This window comes from Pleurodeles waltl, chromosome 3_1, assembly GCF_031143425.1.
Source record: "Pleurodeles waltl isolate 20211129_DDA chromosome 3_1, aPleWal1.hap1.20221129, whole genome shotgun sequence".
Taxonomy (NCBI): domain Eukaryota; kingdom Metazoa; phylum Chordata; class Amphibia; order Caudata; family Salamandridae; genus Pleurodeles; species Pleurodeles waltl.
Genome location: NC_090440.1, coordinates 582199784 through 582222791, shown reverse-complemented (window position 1 = coordinate 582222791; position 23008 = coordinate 582199784).

The window sequence follows — 23008 nt, the reverse complement described above, 5'->3', positions numbered from 1 at the left end:
GACACACTGCTTATTGACGTGTCCTGGGGACAGAGGTATGGGCCCGCTGGGTGGGTGCTGTGCTGGTGTTTCCAGAGGGGGGAAGCTCTGTGGTGGCCTGTGACTGTGTCAGGGGAACAGACTGTCCTGAGGTCCCAGATGGGCTGGGCTGGTCGTCTAGATCCAGTTGGACAGAGCTGCTGTCATCACTGTGGGCCTCTTCTGTTGGTGGTGTGGACATGTCTGGACCCTCCTGTCCGGTGACATTGGGTAGGGGTCCTGCAGGGGTGTAAAAGCATGATTATTGCATCTGTGTGTGCCATGGTGTGCAATGGGTAGGTGACTGTGTACCTCAGTGCTTCCATTCCTGTGTGGGACCTTCTGTGATAATGGTTTAGGGGGGTGTATGGGTATGTGCAGTGGACATGCTTTGGTGATGGGTGTCCATGCTTTGGTGTTACATGCAGGGCTTTGGGATGTGTGGTTTGTGATATTGGGACATTTGTGAGGAGTTGGAGTGATGGGGTGAGGGCGACTGTGGGGGTATGTGATGGCATGCAGGTAGGGTGGGGGATGTAATAGTAAAGATTTGACTTACCAGAGTCCATTCCTCCAGCTACTCCTGCGAGGCCCTCGGATTCAGAATAGCCAAGACTTGCTCCTCCCAAGTTGTTAGTTGTGGGGAGGAGGTGGGAGTCCGCCGCCAGTCCTCTGTACCGCGATGTGGTGTCTTGAGAACACGGAACGCACCTTCCCCCGTAGGTCGTTCCACCTCTTCCTGATGTCATCCCTATTTCTTGGGTGCTGTCCCACTGCGTTGACCCTGTCCACTATTCTTCGCCACAGCTCCATCTTCCTAGCTATGGAGGTGTGCTGCACCTGTGATCCGAATAGCTGTGGTTCTACCCGGATGATTTCCTCCACCATGACCCTGAGCTGCTCCTCAGAAAACCTGGGGTGTCTTTGCCATGCCATGGGGTGGTGTGGGTGATGTGTGGGTTGGTGTGTGTTGTGATGTGTGGGATGATATTTAGTGGTGTGTTGTGTGAGGTGCATGGATGTTATGTGGGTGATGGTGTTGAGTGCCTGTGAATGCTTGTTTGTAGATTGTTGTGTCTCTCTCTGGCCTTCTTTTGGAATTTTTGGTATTAGGGGTTTGTGGGTGATGTGGGTGTGTGTTTTATATTGTATTGGGTGTGTGGGAGTGGTGTGTATATGTGTATCAGGTGTGTGTATTTCGAATTGTCCAATGTGGTAGTGTTTTGTAAATGTGTGTGTATTTTGAGCGCGGCGGTGTGTACTGCCAATGCAATACCGCGGTTGAAAGACCGCTGCGTCGATTCGCGGGTCGTGATAGTGTGGGTGTATATCCTGTTGGCGTGACGGTGGAGGTTTTGTTTTCGCCAGTTTATCACTGACCTTTGGTGTGGCGGACTTGTGTGGGTGTCTAGATTTTGGCGGATTCCGGGCTGTGGGTTATAATGACCGTGGCAGTATTCCATGGCTGCGGCGGTGTGTTGGCAGTCTTCTGCACGGCAGTAAGCGGCTTTTACCGCCAATGTTGTAATGACCCCCATAATGACACAGTCAGGTTACACTCTCAACCTTCCGTCTGATGATTTTTAGAGTTATCATAAACCCACGTCATCCGTGAATAAGACTCTCTAAAACCTGGTTGTTTTATACAACTTGTACCTAGATTCCGCCAAGAGTTTCATATCATCATGATATTTAGACTGGTTATCTTCCATCTCAACTTCTGCTCTCTTTCTCTTTCTTCCTTTCTGAATCCTCATTCTATGGAAGATTTTATATCAAACCAACAGAACTATTCCCAGAATAGAAATAATCAACAATGGTCTCAACACAAAGACTACAATTCCACTAGAGCAGAAAATCCATTTCCAAGTGCTTCCCGTGCACCAGTCACTTAAGGCTCTTTCAAATCCTTTGTCAACCCAGAAATATTCTGGATATACTAGTGCATATTGTTACTTTTATCCGGAACATAGGTACAACATTGTTGGCCCTTCAGCATGCAACCGACTCCTCCCTCTTTTGCGAGCAGCAAGTCTAGCACAAGTCGATTTAGCAAAACTATTGATCTTATGGCTACCATCTCGGTGTTTACCAACAACAATGCATTTGAAGTGTTAGTAGCTAATTTATCCACTATTGTGGACAACTTTCTAATCTTCAGGTTATTCAGAATCACTCTCACTGATGGAATCAATGCACCAAAGGCATCCCCTACTGTTAGACCTGACAGCCTTAGGGTGGTCACCCCTAACTTTTTGCCTGCTTCCCTCCACCTTTTAGATACTGTTTTTCCTGGTTTTAAGACTCTGCACACTTTACCATTGCTAACCAGTGCTAAAGTGCATATGCTCTCTCCCTTTAAACATGGTAATATTGGATCATACCCAATTGGACTATTTCATTTACTTATAAGTCCCCAGTAAAGTGCACTATATGTGCCCAGGGCCTGTAGATTAGATGCTACTAGTGGGCCTGCAGCACTGATTGTGCCACCCACTTAGTAGCCCCTTAGCCATGCCTCGGGCCTGCCATTGCAAGGCCTGTTTATGCAGTTTCATTGCCAATTCGACTTGGCATTTAAAAGTACTTGCCAAGCCTAAAATTCGCCTTTTTCAACATATAAGTCACCCCTAAGGCATGCCCTAGGTAACTCATAGGGCAGGGTGCTGTGCAGGCAAAAGGCAGGACATGTACCTGTGTAGTTTACATGTCCTGGTAGTATACAACTGCTAAATTTGTTTTTACACTGCTGTGAGGCCTGCTACCTTCATAGGCTAACATTGAGGCTGCCCTCATACATTGTTTGAGTGGTAGCTGCTGATCTGAAAGGAGTACGAAGGTCATATTTAGTATGGCCAGAATGGTGATACAAAGTCCTGCTGACTGGTGAAGTTGGCTTTAATATTACGTTTTTAGAAATGGCACTTTTAGAAAGTGAGCATTTCTCTGCACGTAAATCCTTCTGTGCCTTACAATCCACGCCTGGATGGGTTTAGTTGACAGCTCCCTTGTGCATTCACTCAGACACACCCCAAACACAGGATACTCAGCCTCACTTGCATACATCTGCATTTTGAATGGGTCTTCCTGGGCTGAGAGGGTGGAGGGCCTGATACTTGCATGTAAAAGGACAGTAGCCTGCCCTTACACAAAGGACTGCCACACCCCCTACTGGGACCCTGGCAGACAGGATTGAACTGAAAGGGGACCTTGTGCACCTCTCAACCACTCTTTGAAGTCTCCCCCACTTCAAAGGCACATTTGGGTATCTAAACAGGGCCTCTGTCCTACCAACTCAGATACTTCCTGAAGAGAACCTGAACCAGAACCTGCATCCTGCCAAGAAGACCTTCCTGGCTGCTTAAAGGACTCACCTGTCTGCTTTCTGTGAAGGACCGCTGCCTTGCTGTTGCCCTGCTGCCTTGCTGCTGTCTGGCTGTGGTGAAGATGTGCTCTCCAAGGGCATGGGTAGAGCTTGCCTCCTGTTCCCTGAAGTCTCAGGACCAAAAATACCTCATCTCTACAAGAAGGACTCCTTGTGCGGCGAAATTCAACGCATAGCCTGCCAGAAATGACACACAGCCTGCACTGCGGTGAAAATGTCACTGCACGCCGAATCGGAACTACGCTGCCCGACTTCGCATCAAGAAGATCGATGCAGCGCCAGCGTAGCGACCAGAAATTTAACACGCGGTCCACCGGATCGACGCACGGCTAAGCCAGAACAACGCAGCCCGTCTTCCAGAGAGGAATAGACCCAGCGACTGCCGTGCAGTAGAAAATTAGATGCAACGGCCACCGAATCGATGCAGCTCCTGTGACTTCGTCCTGCCAGTGCAGGAAATCCACATATCGTCCCCGGGGTGCCCAAAAATCCCGCAACCCGAAGAGGATCTACGACTGAGTGCCGGAAATCGTCGCACAGCCATCCCTGCGTGAGAACTAAATGACGCATCGCCATGTGCGGCCCGAGAAATTGACGCACACCCCTTTATTTCCACACATCTCCTCCTCTGCGGTTCTTTGAGGAGATTTTGCACGCGAACCAGGTACTTGTGCTTGAAAGAGACTTTGTTTGCTTTTAAAAGACTTAAGACACTTTATATCACTTTTCCAGTGATATCTAAACATATACTTATTGCATTTTAATCAGTTTGACCTGCATCTTATCAGATAAATATTATATTTTTCCAAACATTGTGTGTTGTATTTTTGTGGTGCTATATGGTGTTATTGTATGATTTATTTCACAAATACTTTACACATTGCCTTCTAAGTTAAGCCTGACTGCTCAGTGCCAAGCTACCAGAGGGTGGGCACAGGATCATTTGGATTGTGTGTGACTAACCCGGACTAGAATGAGGGTCCTTGCTTGGACAGGAGGTAACCTGACTGCCAACTAAAGACCCAATTTCGAACATCTACTATTTCAGCAGCACTTCCTCCTCATCTAGTTCTAGCTTTCATCCTCCACACAGGATGTTTAACCTCTTAGCTGCTGGGCCTTTTCTCCCCCAGTGCTGAGCCCTTTTTTGGCTATTTGGGGTAGTTCGTGCTTAGGCCTTCATAACTTTTTGTCCACATAAGCTATCCACGCCAAATTTGCGTCCTTTTTTCCAACATCCCAGGAATTCTAAAGGTACCCAGAGTTTCTGGGTTCCCCTGGAGGAGACCAAGACATTAGCCAAAATACACCTAAAATTTCGTTTTTCTTTTTAAAAAATGGGAAAAAAGGGCTGCCAAAGAAGGCTTGTGTTTTTTTCCCTGAAAATGGCACCAACAAAGTGTTTGGGGTGCTAAAATCACCATCTACCAAAGCTTTCAGGAACAGGCAGAGTCAAATCAGAAAACCACATTTTTCAACACAATTTTGGCATTTGACTGGGACATACTTAATTTTTACTATTTTTGGTGCTTTCAGCCTCCTTCCAGTTATTGACAGGAATGGGTATGAAACCAATACTGTATCCCGGAAAGCTAAGCATTTCTGAAAAGTAGACAGAATTCTGAATTCAGCAAGGGGTCATTGGTGTAGATCCTACAAGGTTTTCCTACAGAAAATAACACCTGAAATGAAAAAATATTGAAATTGAGCTAAACAAACAGCCATTTTTCTCCACGTTTTACTCTGTAACGTTTTACTGCAATGTCACATTTTTTAAAGCAATATAACGTTTCGTGTGCTGGACTCTTCTGGTCGCAGGGATCTATAGGTAGATTCCTTAAGATCCCTAGGTACCCAGAGCCAATAAGTGAGCTGCACCTTGCAATGGGTTTTCATTCTATTCTGGGTATACAGCAATTAATTTGCTGAAATATATAGAGTGAAAAATAGGTATCAAGAAAACCTTTGTATTTCCAAAATGGCCACAAGATAAGGTGTTGAGAAGCAGTGGTTATTTGCACATCTCTGAATTCCAGGGTGCCCATACTAGCAGGTGCATTACAGGCCATTTCTCCAATAGATGTCTTTTTTACACACTGTCTTACATTTGGAAGGAAAAAATGTAGAGAAAGACAAGAGGCAAGCACACTTGTTGTGCTATTCTGTGTTCCCCCAAGCCTCCCGATAAAAATGGTACCTCACTTGCGTGGGTAGGCCTAATGCTCGCGACAGGAAAGGCAATATGGACACAGCACATTTTTACACTGAAAGCTGACATGTTTTTTGCCAAGTGCCTAGCTGTAGATTTTGGCCTCTAGCTCAGCCGGCACCTAGGGAAACCTACCAAACCTGTGCATTTTTTAAAACTAGACACCTAGGGGAATCCGGGATGGGCTGGCTTGTGGGGCTCTCACCAGGTTCTGTTACCCATAATCCTTTGCAAACCTCAAAATGTGGCCCAAAAACACTTTTTCCTCACAATATGTGCTTGGGAAGGGACAGCAGGACTGTCCTCATCACCTCCCTCACAATTTACTGGAAGAGGAGTTATCTAATGGGACTTCTCTGACTGAAAAATCACTCCCAGAGTCTGCGCCATTGTCCTATCCCTCAGATGCTGTCTCAGTATTTGCTGTCTCAGTCTCTGATCCTATGTCAGAGCTGTCCTCTATAACCTGAGTGACAGCGTCAGCAGCAGTCATCCATCAAGATGCCATCTCTGCTATTAGCTAAACTGTTGCTCTAAAACACTAGCCTACGTAAACAGTCACAAAATTGATTGTGTGTGATACGTGCAACAGTAGAGGCCACCTTACCTGCGCTTCATCCCTCAATCAGCACATTCTTTCAAAACACTCAAAAACACCTTGTCACATACCATTCGTCACAGTCTTTAGTAACTCTAGCGCCCAGTCCAACAATCATTATTGGTTCTCCCACTCCCATGTCTTCCTCCTCGGATTCCCTCATTACCATCCAGCAAAAGTGCCTTTCATCTCTCCATAGCCGCCACCCCTCCCGCACATACATTTGATTAGTATTAAAGCATAGGAAGTGGCTCACTTTACTAATGTACTCAGCTATCTACATAAAATACAGATTTGCTCTTTGCAGTAGGTATATAAACCTTCGGCGCTTCTTTATGGCACTAAAACTGCCACTAGACAAAAGTCTGATCCTTTTGTATCAGAAACATAATCACAAAATCTTTTTTTATTGCTGCCTAAAAGCTACAGTTGAAATGCGTCAGATGAAGTATGTGCTTTGCTTTGAAGACGCAAGCTGCAACTACAAGACAACTGGTGGCAAATATATATATCACTTTGATATGTGGGTCTGGTTTTCCTGGGGGCCGATCACAGCCCCCAGGCAAACCACCCTTATTGACAAAAGTGATATATATATATATATATATATATATATATATATCTCTCTCTCTCTCTCTATATATATATATATATATATATATATATATAGTTCTCTACATAGATATATCTATCTACATGGATTTATCTATAGCCATGTAGATAGATATATCTATATACATAGATAAATATATCTATATGTATAGATCTATATATATTTATATATATAGATCTATATTTGTTTTTAGTAGTTGTATGGTTTCCTTGGGGGCCGATTGCAATCGCGCTTGATTGCGACCCCCCCAGGGGCCACCTACCTCATTATGAAAAAACATATGCCCCTGGGGGAGGGGGTTAAATCTCTGGTGTCTAGTGGCGTTTCCTGGCCCTCGAGGGCCAGGAAATGCATTCAGGAAGGCCTCGTATGAAAGGGGAGAGTCTCCCCTTTCATATGAGGCCTTCCCGAATGTGGGGCCATTTTCCCCATCGGAGCAGGAAGCAGCCTTACGGCCGCTTCCTGCTCCAATGGGGAAAACAACAATGTGACGTCAGCGCGCCTCGTGGCGCGCTGATGTCACAAAGGGGCGGGTGGGGGTGGTGGGGAAGACACGGAAAATCTTCTGTGTCTCCTGGGTAGTGAAAAAAAAAATCCTCTGGTGTGATGCACCTGAGGATTTTCTAACCCCCTCCCTGGTGTTGGCCACTGGTCGTGACCCGCACCAGGGAGGTAGTGCGGGCGTCGTCCACTGGCCGACGCCCGCACTCAGCGTGTTAAGGTGCTCCACATGATAAATCTTTGGAAACACTATTGCTAGATAACATGTACCCTGCCAACCTTTTGCCAACTTAAAATATGCATGCTGTCCACAAATTAAATACACTCCAAGGATCACAGGATCATTTCCATCCAAAAAGAAATCACTCTATCCTCTGACATCAAAAACATGCTCACAATCACAATTTTGCTTACAAACAGTGGATCTTTATACCTCTGGTCAATATGTATACACAGTTTCCCTTTGTGTTGCCAGTCTCAAGTCAATGCTTGTAAATTCCCTTGCACTTGATGTTATATTTCTTCCTTCTTCCATTTGTGTTGTGCTCTAAAATTTGCATCTGTTTTTTGGGGATTTAGCTTCTAATTCTCTTCCTCAATATTTTACCAAATTCAGGAATTTGTTTTCAATCTCAGTCGTTGAGCAGGTTAAATTATGTCTATGTGCATATGTAATGTCTAAAGGTGTCAATGATGCAAAATATTTCCCTGCAAGTTCAGCACCTTTAAAAGAAGGGTTTTTATTCAGATGCTTAAACAAGGGAACTTCTGGCAACACTAACTTACAGTTTGAAAAATAATATAAAAGCTTCCCTCTCTATAAAATACACTCATTAGTTTATTACAAGAAATACAGTCTGTCAGTAGAATATGGCTAGTGATACCCTCTGAAGAAGAATCAGGTAACTGTGTACAAACATAACAATCCCTTGCATCCATTGTATTAATATATTTATATAGCAATTTAAAATATACATTAGCAGAATAATCTCCTCTAGATTCATCTAAATGTACCGCTTTTTCATTTAACTTGTAGTAATTATTATCTTTAGGGCTAAAAGTCAACAGGGAAATACTAGAGGATAGCTCCTTTTCTTCAGAACGTGTGGGAGAAAATGCTCGGATTAAGCAATACTACTAGTATTACAAAGAAAATGAGCACCAAAACACCAACTATGTATTTGCATCTAACTTTCTGATTTGGCTCCATTACATCTTTAGAATCAGATCGATTATCAAATAAACACAGCAATGGTAAAATACTTCGTCATTGGTTTTACCAACGGAAACAGCAAGAAAGTTCAAAAGGTTCAAAGTTCATTTATCAGCAACATGCAAATCTTCATGAGACTTCCCGAGCCCTACTCCGCATTTTTCTACATGACAACCCTCCTTCTTCTTCTACTGGGGACTAGGAAATCTTCCAAACTCCTTATCCCTATCAATGTAAATGTCTCCAATGTGCACACAAACCTAGCTCATAGATGACAATGAAACTTCAAAATACAGTTCAACCACAATGTTCAGTTCTTGGAGGTACAGCTGATCTTGTATCTTGATCCCAATATTTCCAGAACTCTTGATCTGTGGCTGTGTCATTTGCAAAGTAGGTCCACTCGGGTGAAGAATACCTACGACTAGGCACTCTTGTGCTTTTCGACCTTTTCAGCGTCATACCCTCATCTTCACTTTCACTAAAGTCAGAGTTTTCATTCACCTCAGCAATCATTAGTGGCACTCGTTCTTTAGACAAGCTCACTTTTCCTTATTCTTGTCTTCTGGGTCAATGGTCTCCAGCTTCCACTCGCTTTCTTCCAGCACTCATTCCTTCTCCTGGGTCTGATTCTGAGTCTGACTTGTTCACCATAGGACAAGACTCTATACTTTCTGCTTCAGAGTCAGATGTGACTTGTTCAAGACCCTCTTCTGCTTGCTCAAGTGCTGTTACAAACTCAGGTAGGTCTCTGACAGCTTGACTAACCCCTGCTGTCTGTCTCGTACCTCTGGATCCTCTGGAGCAGGTGCTGTTATATAAAGGGGACGTTCAATCCTATGAGTATGGGAAGTGTGTATCTAGTTGAGGAGACCGTCACACTTCACAGCAGTCGTTGTAACCAGTATCACCTGATATGGCCCACGCCAAGGGGGTTCCAGACATGTTTTCCTAATGTGCTTTTTCACCAATACCCAGTTTCTGTTCAATACACAGCACTGTTCTCATTATGGGGGGGACTGTGACTGCTCCAATCTGATGAGAGACAGAACACACTACATCAGATAGCCCCTTGCAATAATCTAGGACCATATCATCTGTTATATTCACCACTTGATTTGCGGGAATCACTGACAGTCTCATCGCCCTCCTCATCAGCATTTCGTGGGGGGACAGTAAGTTTTTCGATTAGGTAAACTCCGAAGACATATCAACACAAGGGGCAAAGCATCAGAACATTTCAAATCAAATCAAATCAAATCATTAACATTCATAAAGCGCGCTACTCACCCGTGCGGGTCTCAAGGCGCTAGGGGAAAAAGGGGGGGTTATCGCTGTTCGAACAGCCAGGTCTTTAGGAGTCTCCGGAAAGCGGAGTGGTCCTGGGTGGTCCGGAGGCTGGTGGGGAGGGAGTTCCAGGTCTTGGCCGCCAGGAAGGAGAAAGATCTCCCACCCGCCGTGGAGCGGCGGATGCGAGGGACAGCAGCGAGTGCGAGGCCAGAGGAGCGGAGGAGGCGGGTGGGGACGTAGAAGCTGAGGCGTCTGTTGAGGTATTCCGGTCCCTTGTCGTAGAGGGCTTTGTGTGCGTGGGTGAGAAGTCGGAAGGTGATCCTTTTGCTGACAGGGAGCCAATGCAGGTGTCTCAGGTGTGCGGAGATGTGGCTGCTGCGGGGTATGTCGAGGATGAGGCGGGCCGAGGCGTTTTGAATGCGTTGCAGGCGATTTTGGAGTTTGGCTGTGGTCCCGGCGTAGAGGGTGTTGCCGTAGTTCAGGCGGCTCGTGACGAGGGCGTGGGTCACGGTTCTTCTGGTGTCGGCGGGGATCCAGCGGAAGATCTTGCGGAGCATGCGGAGGGTGAGGAAGCAGGCGGAGGACACGGCGTTGACTTGCTTGGTCATGGTGAGAAGAGGGTCCAAGATGAAGCCGAGGTTGCGGGCGTGGTCTGTGGGGGTCGGTGCGGTGCCGAGGGCCGTGGGCCACCAGGAGTCGTCCCAGGCGGACGGGGTGTTGCCGAGGATGAGGACTTCCGTTTTTTCAGAGTTCAGCTTTAGGCGGCTGAGCCTCATCCAATCTGCGACGTCCTTCATACCCTCTTGTAGGTTGGTCTTGGCTCTGGCGGGGTCCTTGGTGAGGGAGAGTATAAGTTGGGTGTCGTCGGCGTAGGAGGTGATGATGATGTTGTGCTTGCGTACGATGTTGGCGAGGGGGCTCATGTAGACATTGAAGAGTGTTGGGCTGAGTGATGAGCCTTGGGGTACGCCGCAGATGATCTCGGTGGGTTCTGAGCGAAACGGAGGGAGGTAAACTCTTTGGGAACGGTTTGAGAGGAAGGAGGCGATCCAGTCCAGGGCCTGGCCTTGGATCCCGGTGGAGCGGAGGCAGGTGATTAGGGTGCGGTGACAGACGGTGTCAAAGGCAGCCGAGAGGTCGAGCAGAATGAGGGCGACTGTTTCACCGTTGTCCATCAGGGTTCTGATGTCGTCAGTGACTGAGATGAGGGCGGTTTCAGTGCTGTGGTTGGTTCGGAATCCGGTTTGTGAGGGGTCGAGCAGGTTGTTGTCTTCCAGGAAGGTGGTCAGCTGTTTGTTGACGGTCTTCTCTATTACTTTGGCTGGGAAAGGCAGAAGAGAGATGGGGCTGAAGTTTTTTAGGTCGCTCGGGTCAGCCGTAGGTTTCTTTAGTAGGGCCTTGACTTCGGCGTGTTTCCAGCATTCGGGGAAGGTAGCAGAAGAAAAAGAAGAGTTGATGACGGTCTGGAGGTGCGGGGCGATGATGTCGTCGGCTTCAAAGACATCAAAGCACAAACTTTTGCAAGTCTTGATATCATCATGCCATTTTCCTGCTCAAGAAGACCTAAAGCCTCATGTCTGCAGCTGCAATGCAATCTATGTTCCATTTGCAATGCTGCACACAACAATTTCAGGACCTCATTGTTAAAATTAGCTCCTTGATCTGATTTCAAAGTAGTCGGAAACCCAAATCTGGGAATGAGTTCCCTCAACATTAGTTTGGCTACAGTAAGACTATCATTTCGCCTAGTTGGGTACGCTTCCACCCAACAGGAAGATGCACACAATGACCAAACAATACCTCAATCCATTGCGCACAGACATCTCAATAAAATCCATCTGTATCCTATTGAAAGGTCCTCCTACCCTTCCTATATGACTCAATGTGACTGCAGTTCTTTTTACAACATTATTCTGTTGATATAAAACACACCTGTGACATAACGCCTCAGCCATCATTCTGAATTTTGGATCAAACCAGGAGTGCCTAAAGAACCTCACCATTGCGTTTCTACCAATATGAGTTGGGCTGTGGAAAAGTCTAGCCATAGGAGGTAACAAGCTGTTTGGTAGCACTTGTTGACCATCCATTGAAACCCAAATGTAATCATCTCTTGTGACGCAACCTACTCCAACCCAGTTCTGTTTTTCCTCCTCAGACACTTCCTCTTGAAGCCTTTTCACATCATCCCAGGTATCAGCTGTTGTCAACAAGAGGTTAAAGTTAGTCTCCTACATTCCCTCATTTGTGAATTCACCATTAAATGTACAACTATTATGAGCACAATACTTGGCTACCTCATCGATGTACCTATTGCCCAGAGTCACATGATTATCTCCAGAACGAAGGGTAGGGCACTTGAGCACTGCAACTTGTTCAGGAAATTGTAGTGCAACCAGGAGGATTCTCACTTGTTCACCGTCCCAAATCGGAGATCCAGAGGACGTCATAAAGCCTCACTGAGACCACAGTTGTCCAAAAAATTGAACAACACCAAAGCTGTATTGACTATCAGTAAAGATTGTCACTTTCCATTGATCAGAAATGCAACAAGCTATGGTAAGAACACTCAACTCAGTCACTTAGGCGGAGAATATTCCTTCAAGCCAGGAAGCTTCAACAACTCCAGAAAAGGTACAGACCACATAGGCTGCTCTTAAACTTCCTCCACTGTCTCTCAAAGATGAACCATCAACATAAAGAACAAAATCGAATTCAAATAATGGTTCATTTTGAATATCTGGGCTCAGTTTAGTGCACAGTTCAGTAACATCAAGACAGTTGTGGTCCCCTTCACAATCTTCACTGGTTCCTTGACCCACTATTAGTAACAGAGTAGTAGGATTCAAAATCCCACAACATTTTGTCACATTCTCTGCAGCCAGATTCATTTGCTCATATTTAGTCAGTCGATTGCTTGTCAATTTCTGTGTTCTGGTTCTAGTCAAAAAAAAGTTATACCAAGTGGGGCACGTACACAGTTAATGGGTACATCACAGCAATATTTTCACACCTCTCTATACTAGTACTGACCACTGCTACTGATTTTAGACATCCAGCCAATGCAAAAGGACCAGGATCTAATGTGGCTGAAAAGTATGCCACTGGTCTCTTAGCATTTCCATGTGTTTCAGTCAGCACTGAAAGAGTACACCCCTTACTCTCACTGCAGAAAACTGCAAAAGATTTGTTATAATCGGGCATCCCCAGAGCCGGGGCACGACACAGGTATTCTGTCAGCTCTAGGAATGCGACAAGGCAATCATCGCCCATGATACTAGATCGGACACATTCTTTTTGTAAAGGCTTGGACACCAGGGAAACAATGGGAGTCTACTATCTACAGTAGCTCACCATTACAAAAAACATTTTGACTTCCCTCTGTGTAGCTAGTGGACTCATTTTCAATTTGGCTGAAATCCTCTCTTGTGACACCTTTCTCACTCCTTTTTCAATGTGGTGTCCAAGTTATTGTACCTCTTTCTGACAATATTGTAACTTTCCTGGGGATACCTCATGTCCATTCTCAGCCAAGTGGTTCAGTAATGCAATGCCTCTTGAGTATTCAATACCACCATCAGGTCCTTGATAAATTGAATCAGGAGTGAATTGCAAGTCATGACCAAAGATCCTACATTTTTCTTTAAAATCTGATTAAAGATCAATGGATATTCAGTCTACCCTTGGTAAACTTGGCACCATGCCAAAACCCTGTTTCTGACCAGAAATGCAAAAAGGAATTGCCTATCCTCATGCAACGATACTGGAAAGAAGGCCTGGCACAAATCAATGACAGTGAACCACTGATCCTCACATGGAATCAGAAACAATATTACAGCTGGATTTGGTACCACGGGGCAACACAGACCAACAATGTTGCTTTTTTTTCTACGTTCCTGTACAATTCTGAACCTGCCTTTTGGCTTCTGAAGACCCATAATTCGAGATTTGCGAGGGCTCCCCATTATCTCCTTCAGGATTCCCTGTTGTATCATGTACTCGATTACAGGAGTTATTCCAGCAACCATCTCAGGGGTCAAATTGCCCTGTGGGGTTTTCAGGAATCCAGCATTAAGTTTAAAAGTTATTCAGACAGGTTTGACACCTTTAATCAGTCTGATATCTTTTGCTGAGAAATCCCACACTTCATGCTTGCCAGCTTCTCTCAAATCTGGAAGCAAATTGTGAACTGTTAATTAAGTCAATAAGGTGCAACGAGATGAATTCCTTGGCACTTTACAGAAAGCATCTTCATCCTGAGTCTGAATCTTTATTCTGTATGGGGTACAAAAGAAAACATAATTTAACTTTGTAAGCAAGTCTCTTCCCAAAAGGTTAACTGACTGTGGTTATTCAGGATAAACCTGTGCTTGTACTCAAAGGATTCTATTTTCACAGTTATTGGAGCAGTTTTTTGAGCAGTCATTTGCTTGGTCTCTACACCAAACACTTGGATTTGTTTTCCAGAGAGGGGTAGGTTTGGAACTTCTACTGCTCTCAGAAGGTTAGCACCAGTGTCAACCACAAATGACACAGGGTGGCCATCCACTTCACTGTCTATGAATGTTCTACTGTGCTCTACCTCTATGGCTGTCTTCCTCCTCTCTCGCGCACCGTCAGGCTGTCTGACCAGAGCCATCTCCCTCATTTGAATCGGACAAAGGGTATTGTTGGAATGAACTGTTATGCTGAGTCAAACTTGCCTTCATTCTCAAACCTCGATTCATTTTCTGATGCCAGCCAACATCATTTTGCTATGGCAGCGAAGATTGAGGTACTTGCATTATTTAAGCTTCGGGTACATCAAAATTTTGGCTCCTGGGTCTTTGAACACCTTTCATCTGATTAGAGATACTATTCTGAGAAGACAAAAACCCTGCATTTTGGGCCTGTTTAGGTGGTTTCAAACGACATTTCTGCTTCCAGTGTCCCAGCTTATTGCAGATGTGATAAAGAGTTGGTCTTTTAAGGCTATTTACATCCATTCCTTGACCTTTATTGTGAATTGGATTTTGTGGTTGTTGGTGTTTTAAGAGACATACTGGCAAGGCCAGGTTATGCTCTCTCAGGATGATACCATTCACTTACACAGCTAGCACTATCCACTGGGACATGGAAACATAACATGCGCTACCATTCAAATACAACACCAGTGTTATTTGAGAGTTTATTTGCATTCATATCATGTTCTACAGCCCTGCACACTTAGTAAAACAAAAGTCCATTTCAGAATGCCACCTCTGCTTAAGAGTTTAAATAAGATCTTCCTTATTTTCTCAGAAAGCTCCAGTAGCTGAAAGCCATTTTCCTTAAGCCAGCCAGGGAAGTGCACTTCACCACTGCCCTTCTTTACACAATTTATATTTACTTCCTTAATGTACTTCAACCTCTTTTTAAAATTGTTTCTGGGACATCCTAACCTCTGTTGAGAAAACAAAGAAATTAATTGATTTTCTACTTTCTTAAATGCAATGCACAAAGGCTGGCTTTCTGGAGTATCAATTCCTATTGATTAAATGTTTTGAAATTCTAGATCTCATCTGAATGTTACTGTGAAACAACCCTTATTAACAAACATAGGTTTACCATCCTCTGGTGAAACTTAAACTGTTTTTTGAGACTACTGTAATATGTACAAAATAAAATGCTTACTCTAGTATCTTGCTTTTTTTTATACAAATGAAAATTGCAATATTTCTTTATGTCCTATTTATTGATGAAAATATATATTTACTTTATTTCTACTACCTATATTGTCTCAGAGAGCAATGCATTTCTGCTTGCCAAAAATTCTACACTTTTTGGCTTCATCTATGAAACACTTTTTGAATATGTAGTATTAATCTATGGACTGTGCGGGTGGTCACCATAGATATATAGCCCGAATCCGGTTCAAGGAAAACTCGCACTGCAGATCTATAAATACAGGTGTTTTATTGTCATTCCAGGAACTCATCACATCAATATGTTTCAAACCCTAGGTTTTGTCCCTGTTCCATGTCAGCATGCTACCACACTTGTGAGCAATGAAAGCAGTGACAGAAGCATATATTTTCATCTCCTTTTTCACAACTGAAAAAGTAAATCATATATAGGGATCCCAGTTTTGTGCTATTTTAATCATTTCTGTCTGTATTTATCCATATTTATTCTTTTGCCATTTTATTGGAATTTAGCCATATTTATTTCGTGTTTTCAGAATACATGGAATTGTTAAATGGTATATTTCCATACCTATTAACTGATTCAACTGATAAACGCCTGTTGTGTTTTAGCAAATTGAGCAGCCAACTATAACAAAACACTACAACCACAGGCATATAGTAGTAGTGTATACAAATATATGTTAACATATGATTATACTTAAGAAAATCTCATCATGCGACAATCACTCAATAAACACAATTCTCTTATTTTTCCACTTTTAAAAGTGAATACTGACAGGAAAAACACTGAAGCAGTTGCATTGGGTGGGACGGATTGCTAGTATCTGCATGCCTCAACTCACCAGAAGAATCTGCATTTTACAGCAGAGCATGAGCCTGCATCCCCCCTGCAACTAGCTGTCACTGGTTCCTCTGTTGCAACTGGCAGAGAGGGCAAGTATTGAGACTTTTGGCAGAAGTCATGGAGGGGAGTTTGTTATATATTGTATGTAAAATGGGTCTTGTAGTAGTGTGCATATGAGGACAACACCGTTTTTATCCTTTTTACCAGGCTTAAGATATCAGGTTACTAGTTCAGCAGGAAGTAATCATCATTCACCAGCAGGCAAACAATAACACCCAATAAATGATTGTTCAGTCAGTGCTTTTTCTTTGAAAAAGTGAAAGTACATTTATTACACACATATATATGTCAGGCAGGTTGAAATATCTTTGGTGACATTCTGAAATCACATTTGACTCCTACTGAGTCATGACCTCCTGAAAATCACAGCACCCCCACCCCCACCGATGCTAAAGAGAACTTCAAAAAATAGGTGGGTATCACTTTAAATAAAGCAGGCCTATTGGCTTTGTCACAGGTCACCACATCAATATATAAGGCAAGCCTATTGGCTTTGTCAATGGGTCACCACAACAATATGTAAACCTATTGGCTTTGTCAAGGGTCACTACGTTAACATATGAGGCACACCTAATGGCTTTGTCAAGGGTGCCCAATGTTTATCAAAAAGCACAGTTGTCAATATGCCGACAATAAAGCATTGAAAAGGGAACATAACACATATCTTTGAGTCCTTCTTATACTCTTTTAGATCACATAGTATGCAGCACTGGACTCAACAACTAGAGGTCCCTGCACCCCCAGGTTATAAAACAACTGTTCCAGCCCTAGGAGTGCTTTAAAAATAATGACAAAGTCTCCCCAGGTCATGAGAGACAGGGTTGATTTGTAAATGAATTTTGTGGGGGGTACTACAGTCCCTTCAGCCCCCAGAGTACATGGAATTTATGTTGGTGTAGCTAGCCCCTGCCCTACTGGGGTCACCACATGGAAAGACAAACATAGGCACACTGAGCCCCACAGGGCATTATGGGGTGCCTCCTCAGTGGATCAGTAAATATTACAGCAGTGACTCTTCTGCTGTTCAGGAGAGCCACATGCCTTCATTTTCTATGTTGTTCCTCTTTTTATGGCATGTCCTGGTCCAACCCAGGGCACCCCCAGCCATCTACAATTGTTGGGGCAGCTGTTGTGTTTGCCACTGTAAAATAATTTACTGTGCCTGCTTTACTACTGTTAAGTAATTTGTTATGCAGCAACTATGGTCCACTCTTGCAACAATGGGTAACGATCCTGCACTGCTAGATCTACTCATAGATTATGTGAGAACAACTTTGCACAAGCTGGAAAGGGGATGGCGGTGAGTTGACTGGCCATATTCCAGCCAAGCGAGGAGTGTGTCAGGGATGTGTTCTCACCCCAACCTCGTTCTCTTTTTATGTAAATGATGTAGTCAACTTTCTTAGTGCTTGTGTTCATGACTCTGCTAGGCTGGGGGGTTGTTGCATCCCTGCTCGGATCTTTGCAGAAGAGACCCTTCTGTTATCTCGAACCTCACCTGGGCTCGAAAACCTACTCAACAAATTTGCTGATTTTTGCAATCATCAAGGTTTAGAAGTGAATATTACAAAAACTAGATCAAGGTATTCAAACCTCACAGAACAGGCAGAGGTGAGCTTCTAATGAAGGGTTTGACTCTGCAAACGGTTAACAAATTTGATTATTTGGGAGTCAGAATTGATAAAACTAGAAATTGGAAATCCCATATCCAAAAATGTGAACTAACTGGTTCACAACGCTACAGTGCTAATAAAGGGATGTAAGGCCACCATTTCCAAATCTGTCTCTACCACCATTGAGATCTACAGGGCACAGGACCAGGCAGCAGCCATGGAGGGGTCAGAGATCTGGGGTTTTGAAAACATCAGTGGTTTGACCCTCTAGGAAAACAGCTTTCTGAGATTCCTGTTTAATCTATCTCAGAGTACCCCCAATGACCCTGCTATTTTTTAACACAGGACTCAAAAGGATAGGTCATGTGGCATGTCATGTGGCATCTCTAAAACCCCTTCTCTATTGGGTTAGGTTGTGGTCCACCCCCAATCTACAGCAATACAGGCTTGTTGCAGAAGACATTTTGAACTCGGGGAAAAGCACACCTTATCCCATGGTTCTCGGATGTTAAATCCCATTTTACTGACCTGGGTTTAAGCGCCTACTGAAGAAATCCCTCATCAATTAACACTTGTGCCAAGCTCGCAGTAAAAGCTGCTTTTTGGAACAGCAAGATCATTGCTTACCTTTGAAATGCTGAAGTAGGGGGGTCTGATGGGTGATTGTTTTAACAATTAAACCTGTACCTGCCCTGTAACCGTATATGGCTGCAATCCAACCGCCCCGGGCCCACTCCTTGTTTTTAAAATTCACATTTGTCTGTAAAATTACCTCTAATTGGAAATCAAACCGAACCAAAACACCATAATGTGCATTTTGTAACTATGCGATTGAGGACATTGAACAAGTTCTATTTTTTTGTGTATACTAGGCCAAGGCAGACCTGGATTAAGACACTTTGCATCACATTAAGCTTGAGACATTTTAAAGTGGCCCACTTTTTACTATCGGATACTAGTCCTCTCCGTTTTCGGACTTAGTCTACATTTATATGCTGTGTGGCTACTTAGGAAAAGGGCAGGTATTATGTTACAACACTGTATGTTTTACTTTCATTAGTTGTTTTGCCCTTTACTTGCTGGTTTACTTTATTTATGTTGGTATGCCTATAAATCATGGATCTACGCAATTATTTTACTATGCACTTTATACTGCTACTAGCTCTTATGGACTATTTGGCCCATGCATAATTAAGATTGTGTTTTTAGACGTTACTTCAGATCACTTTTTATACTTACCAGTAGCCCACGCCAATTGAAATGCACATTTTATTGTTAATTTTTAAGCACAATTATGTATATGAAAAAGCATTTTTTAAATGTGATTTTCCACAAAGCTAAAAATGTGTTATGGGCTAATTCCTGAAATAAACCTTAGTATGAATGAAAATGTGTTATGCTTGCTTTTTATTGACTGTTATTCTTTGTTATGGTTTGAGTTCACTTACCTGCACGGAGCTTCCTCGAGCACCGTAGGCCTGTTCTAGCATGTTAGTTGGAGTTACTGGTGAGTTGGAAGCTGCCTGCGACTTCTGCTAGTCTCCTCAAGCTGTTGGGGAAGCTCATGATAATAAATTCCCTGGTTGCCTTTCCTTCGCCAGCTGCCTCTTCTTCATATTGGCGACGAGTCAAAGGAAGCTCCCCCAACCGTGCTACACCGCGGTTGGCACCGCATCTGTCAAGTACTGGATTGACTGAGACTTTGTTCCAACTTCTCAACGGTTGCTGACGAGTACTGACCCCACCATCTTGTAATCACCACTGTGGTGCACGGTGTGTGCTTGACATTTTGGAGTTTACATATTGGCCAGACGCAATTGCAGCAGTCATCGCATCCGCCCACGTCGTCTCCTCAGTTGAACAGTTTAATGGCCTGATATAAAAGCTCCAGTCCGTACAGCAAGTTTCTGCTGTGAGCCATCTAGCCCCCTCATGTGTTATTCCGCCGAAGTAGAAGCTGCAGTCCATGAAGTATGTTTTCTCCGTGAGCCACCTGGCCTTCCTCATATGTGCGTGCCGCCATTAGGTTTTTTGAAGTTGCAGCAGCAGCAGCTCTTGGTGAATAATCTACATTAAGCCACGCACTTTGCATAATTCTCGAGTCTCGCCATCATATGATTTACAGTACCTGTGTTTTACAAGCTGGCTCCTGAATACGGGTGCAGTCGCGCCTTATTTAACTTAACTCATTCTTGACATTTTTACAGTGCCTCTTTAAATCACATCAACTATTCAGCTATTTTTTTGTTTGTTTGTTGTTATATTCTTCTTACCAGGCAGCAGTGTTGCAACCCTCCACCACCTTTACTTCAGAGTCCTGGTCATCAGCTAATGAAATGGAGCAAATGGCTTGGACTTTTTAATAATTTTATAATAGTCATTGATGCGGACTTTTTTTTTTTACTACTGCAAGGAAGAAAGGGTAGTTATTACATATCATAAGGGACGACGCACAATAAATATTTAACCATCTTCTTGTTATAAAGGTTCTGAAAGGCGTTGATGATTATGGTGAGCTTCAGGAAGCTTTAGACAGATTGAGATAACATTTTACCATTGGACCAAATATTGTTAAGGAGCATTATCATTTTATTACAGACATCAGTTACCTAATTAACCTATTGTGGCTTCTCTACACATTTTGTTTGCAACTTCTGATTCTGGCAATATCACTGAACAATACATTTCTGACCAAGTTATCATGCATGGTCACAAACAAAATACAGGAGCAACTACTGAGACATAGAAATGACGACTTGTTAGAAGTCATTGTGGCAGCTAAATGGATTGAGAGAGCAGTGAGATCTGTAAAGCCTTTAAATGGTGGATAGTTTGAAGTGGCTGTTGTACGTAGCTTTAAAATAAATAAATTTGACAGAAGTAACAAAGCCGCCATGAATACATCTAAGTGCTCAAGATGCAGTTCTGGAGCTCATTTCAACAAATCTATGTGCCCAGCTATCTCAAAGGAGTGTTTTTAAATGTGGAAGGGTAGGTCACTTCTATAATGTTTGAAAGTCTCAACATAATGTCAATGACATTGTTGAAAACTCCTTGCAGGAGTCATTCAAGGAAACTATGGTGTTGATGTAGGAAAACAATGATGCCATGCTTAACTGCTGAAAAAAAAAACCTTCTGTATTTCCCAACCAGGAAGTCGTCAGTGGTGTAAAAACTGTAAAGTTGGTGGATTACGGAACACCTTTTCTCGTTGATGTCTGATTCATTTTTCAAGAAACAGTGGAAGGACAAAATGTTAGAAAAGAATGATGTGCAGGCCTACGGTTACAGTAAGGCAGCCATTAATATTTTGGACTATGCGGATTCCATCTCATTCTCGCATTATCTTAGGAACAATTTATGTATTAAAAAATGGTCAACATGTGCTGGGGTGGAGGCACCAAGGGAATTTGGGACTTGTCTTGGAGCCATCGTCTGACCTTCCAACTTACTGTATGGCTATAAATCAAGGTATTGAAAGTGTAAGTCACCAAAATAAGGAGGTTTTTCGCAAAGAGCTGGGTGTTGTAAAAAGGTTGTCTCACAAAATCGTACTCAAGGCAGGAGCGAGCCCTGTTGGACATAAGCTCAGAGATGTATCAGTTAGTGCCAAGAAAGAACTTAGTTTATTACTCTGACAACTACAAGATGAAGGTTTCATTGAAGCAGTTGACTCCTCTTGAATGGGACTCACCCATAGTTTTAGTCAGAAACAAATACCGTCCTGAGATTATGTGCTGATTTGAGGTCACTAAACAAACAGATCATTGTGAATTGTCATCCATTACCTAAAATTCAGTAGCTCGAAGGAGCTAGATTTTTCACTTAACTTGAACGCAAATCAGCGTGTCATCAGATCGAACTGGAAGAAGGATGTAGACATTTGACCATTTTTACTACACCTGAAGGAGCATTTAAGTATGTTGTTAGACTGCCTTTTGGTTTGGCATCAGCTGCATCCATATTTCAAAAATGTATGCATTCCTTGTTTAAAGGTATTGATGAGGTCATGATTTTCAGGACAACATCCTGGTGTATGCTAACACTGTTCTCTGAAGTTTTAAAAATGTTGTAGGAAAAAGGGATGAACTTACAGATGGAGAAATGTAAGTTTCTTACCCAAGAAGTCGAGTATTTAGGTCATATCATTTCTGGTAATGTTATTGTTTGATTCAACCCACTGAAACTTTAAGGAAACCTTCTGACAGAGATCAATTGAGATTCTATTTGTGAGTGTGTGAGGTTTTAGTTTCATTCCAGGTTTTAGTTTTATTCCAGGCTTGTTAATATTTTTTATCAAATAGCACTATCTCTTAGTTATTTACTTTAAAAAGGAGAAAAGTTCAGTTGGTTGCCGTAACACCAAAATGCATTTGATAAGCTCAAGCACTTAATTATGAATGCTTTGCCGCTTTTTCCATTTAATCACAAACTATCATCTGTATTGCATGTTGACACCAGCATTGAAGGTTTACGAGTTACGCTTAGTCACAAATGGCAGAACACTGAAAAGACGGTGGCTTTTGTCTCAAGGTCCTTATCTTTGGAGGTTTCTAAGTATTCTAACTCTTGAAAGAGAGGCCTTGGCATGTGCGTGGGCAGTCAAACATTTCAAAACACATCTTTGTGGAACAAGATTTACCATTAAAACTGACCACAACACACTGTTAGCGTTACTTAATAGTAACAATACAGGTAAAGTTTCTGCTCACTTGGTCCGGATTCTTTCTAAGATGCATGATTATAATTTGTCTGCTGATTATGTTCCCAAATCTAGCAATATTGTGGCAGACTGTGTCTAGGTTGCCTATCTTCACTACCAGAGGTAATAAAGAAAATAATTGAAAAATGTGTGTTTGCGTTAATTACATTTTGGGTTTGAGTGAGAATATGTTTTGCAAGGAATGTTGGATTGAAGATCTTAAAGAGGATGCCGAGTTAAAGAAAAAAGTTGATAAATTTACCAGCAAAGGCTGGCCTTGTGAGAAACTTCTCTCT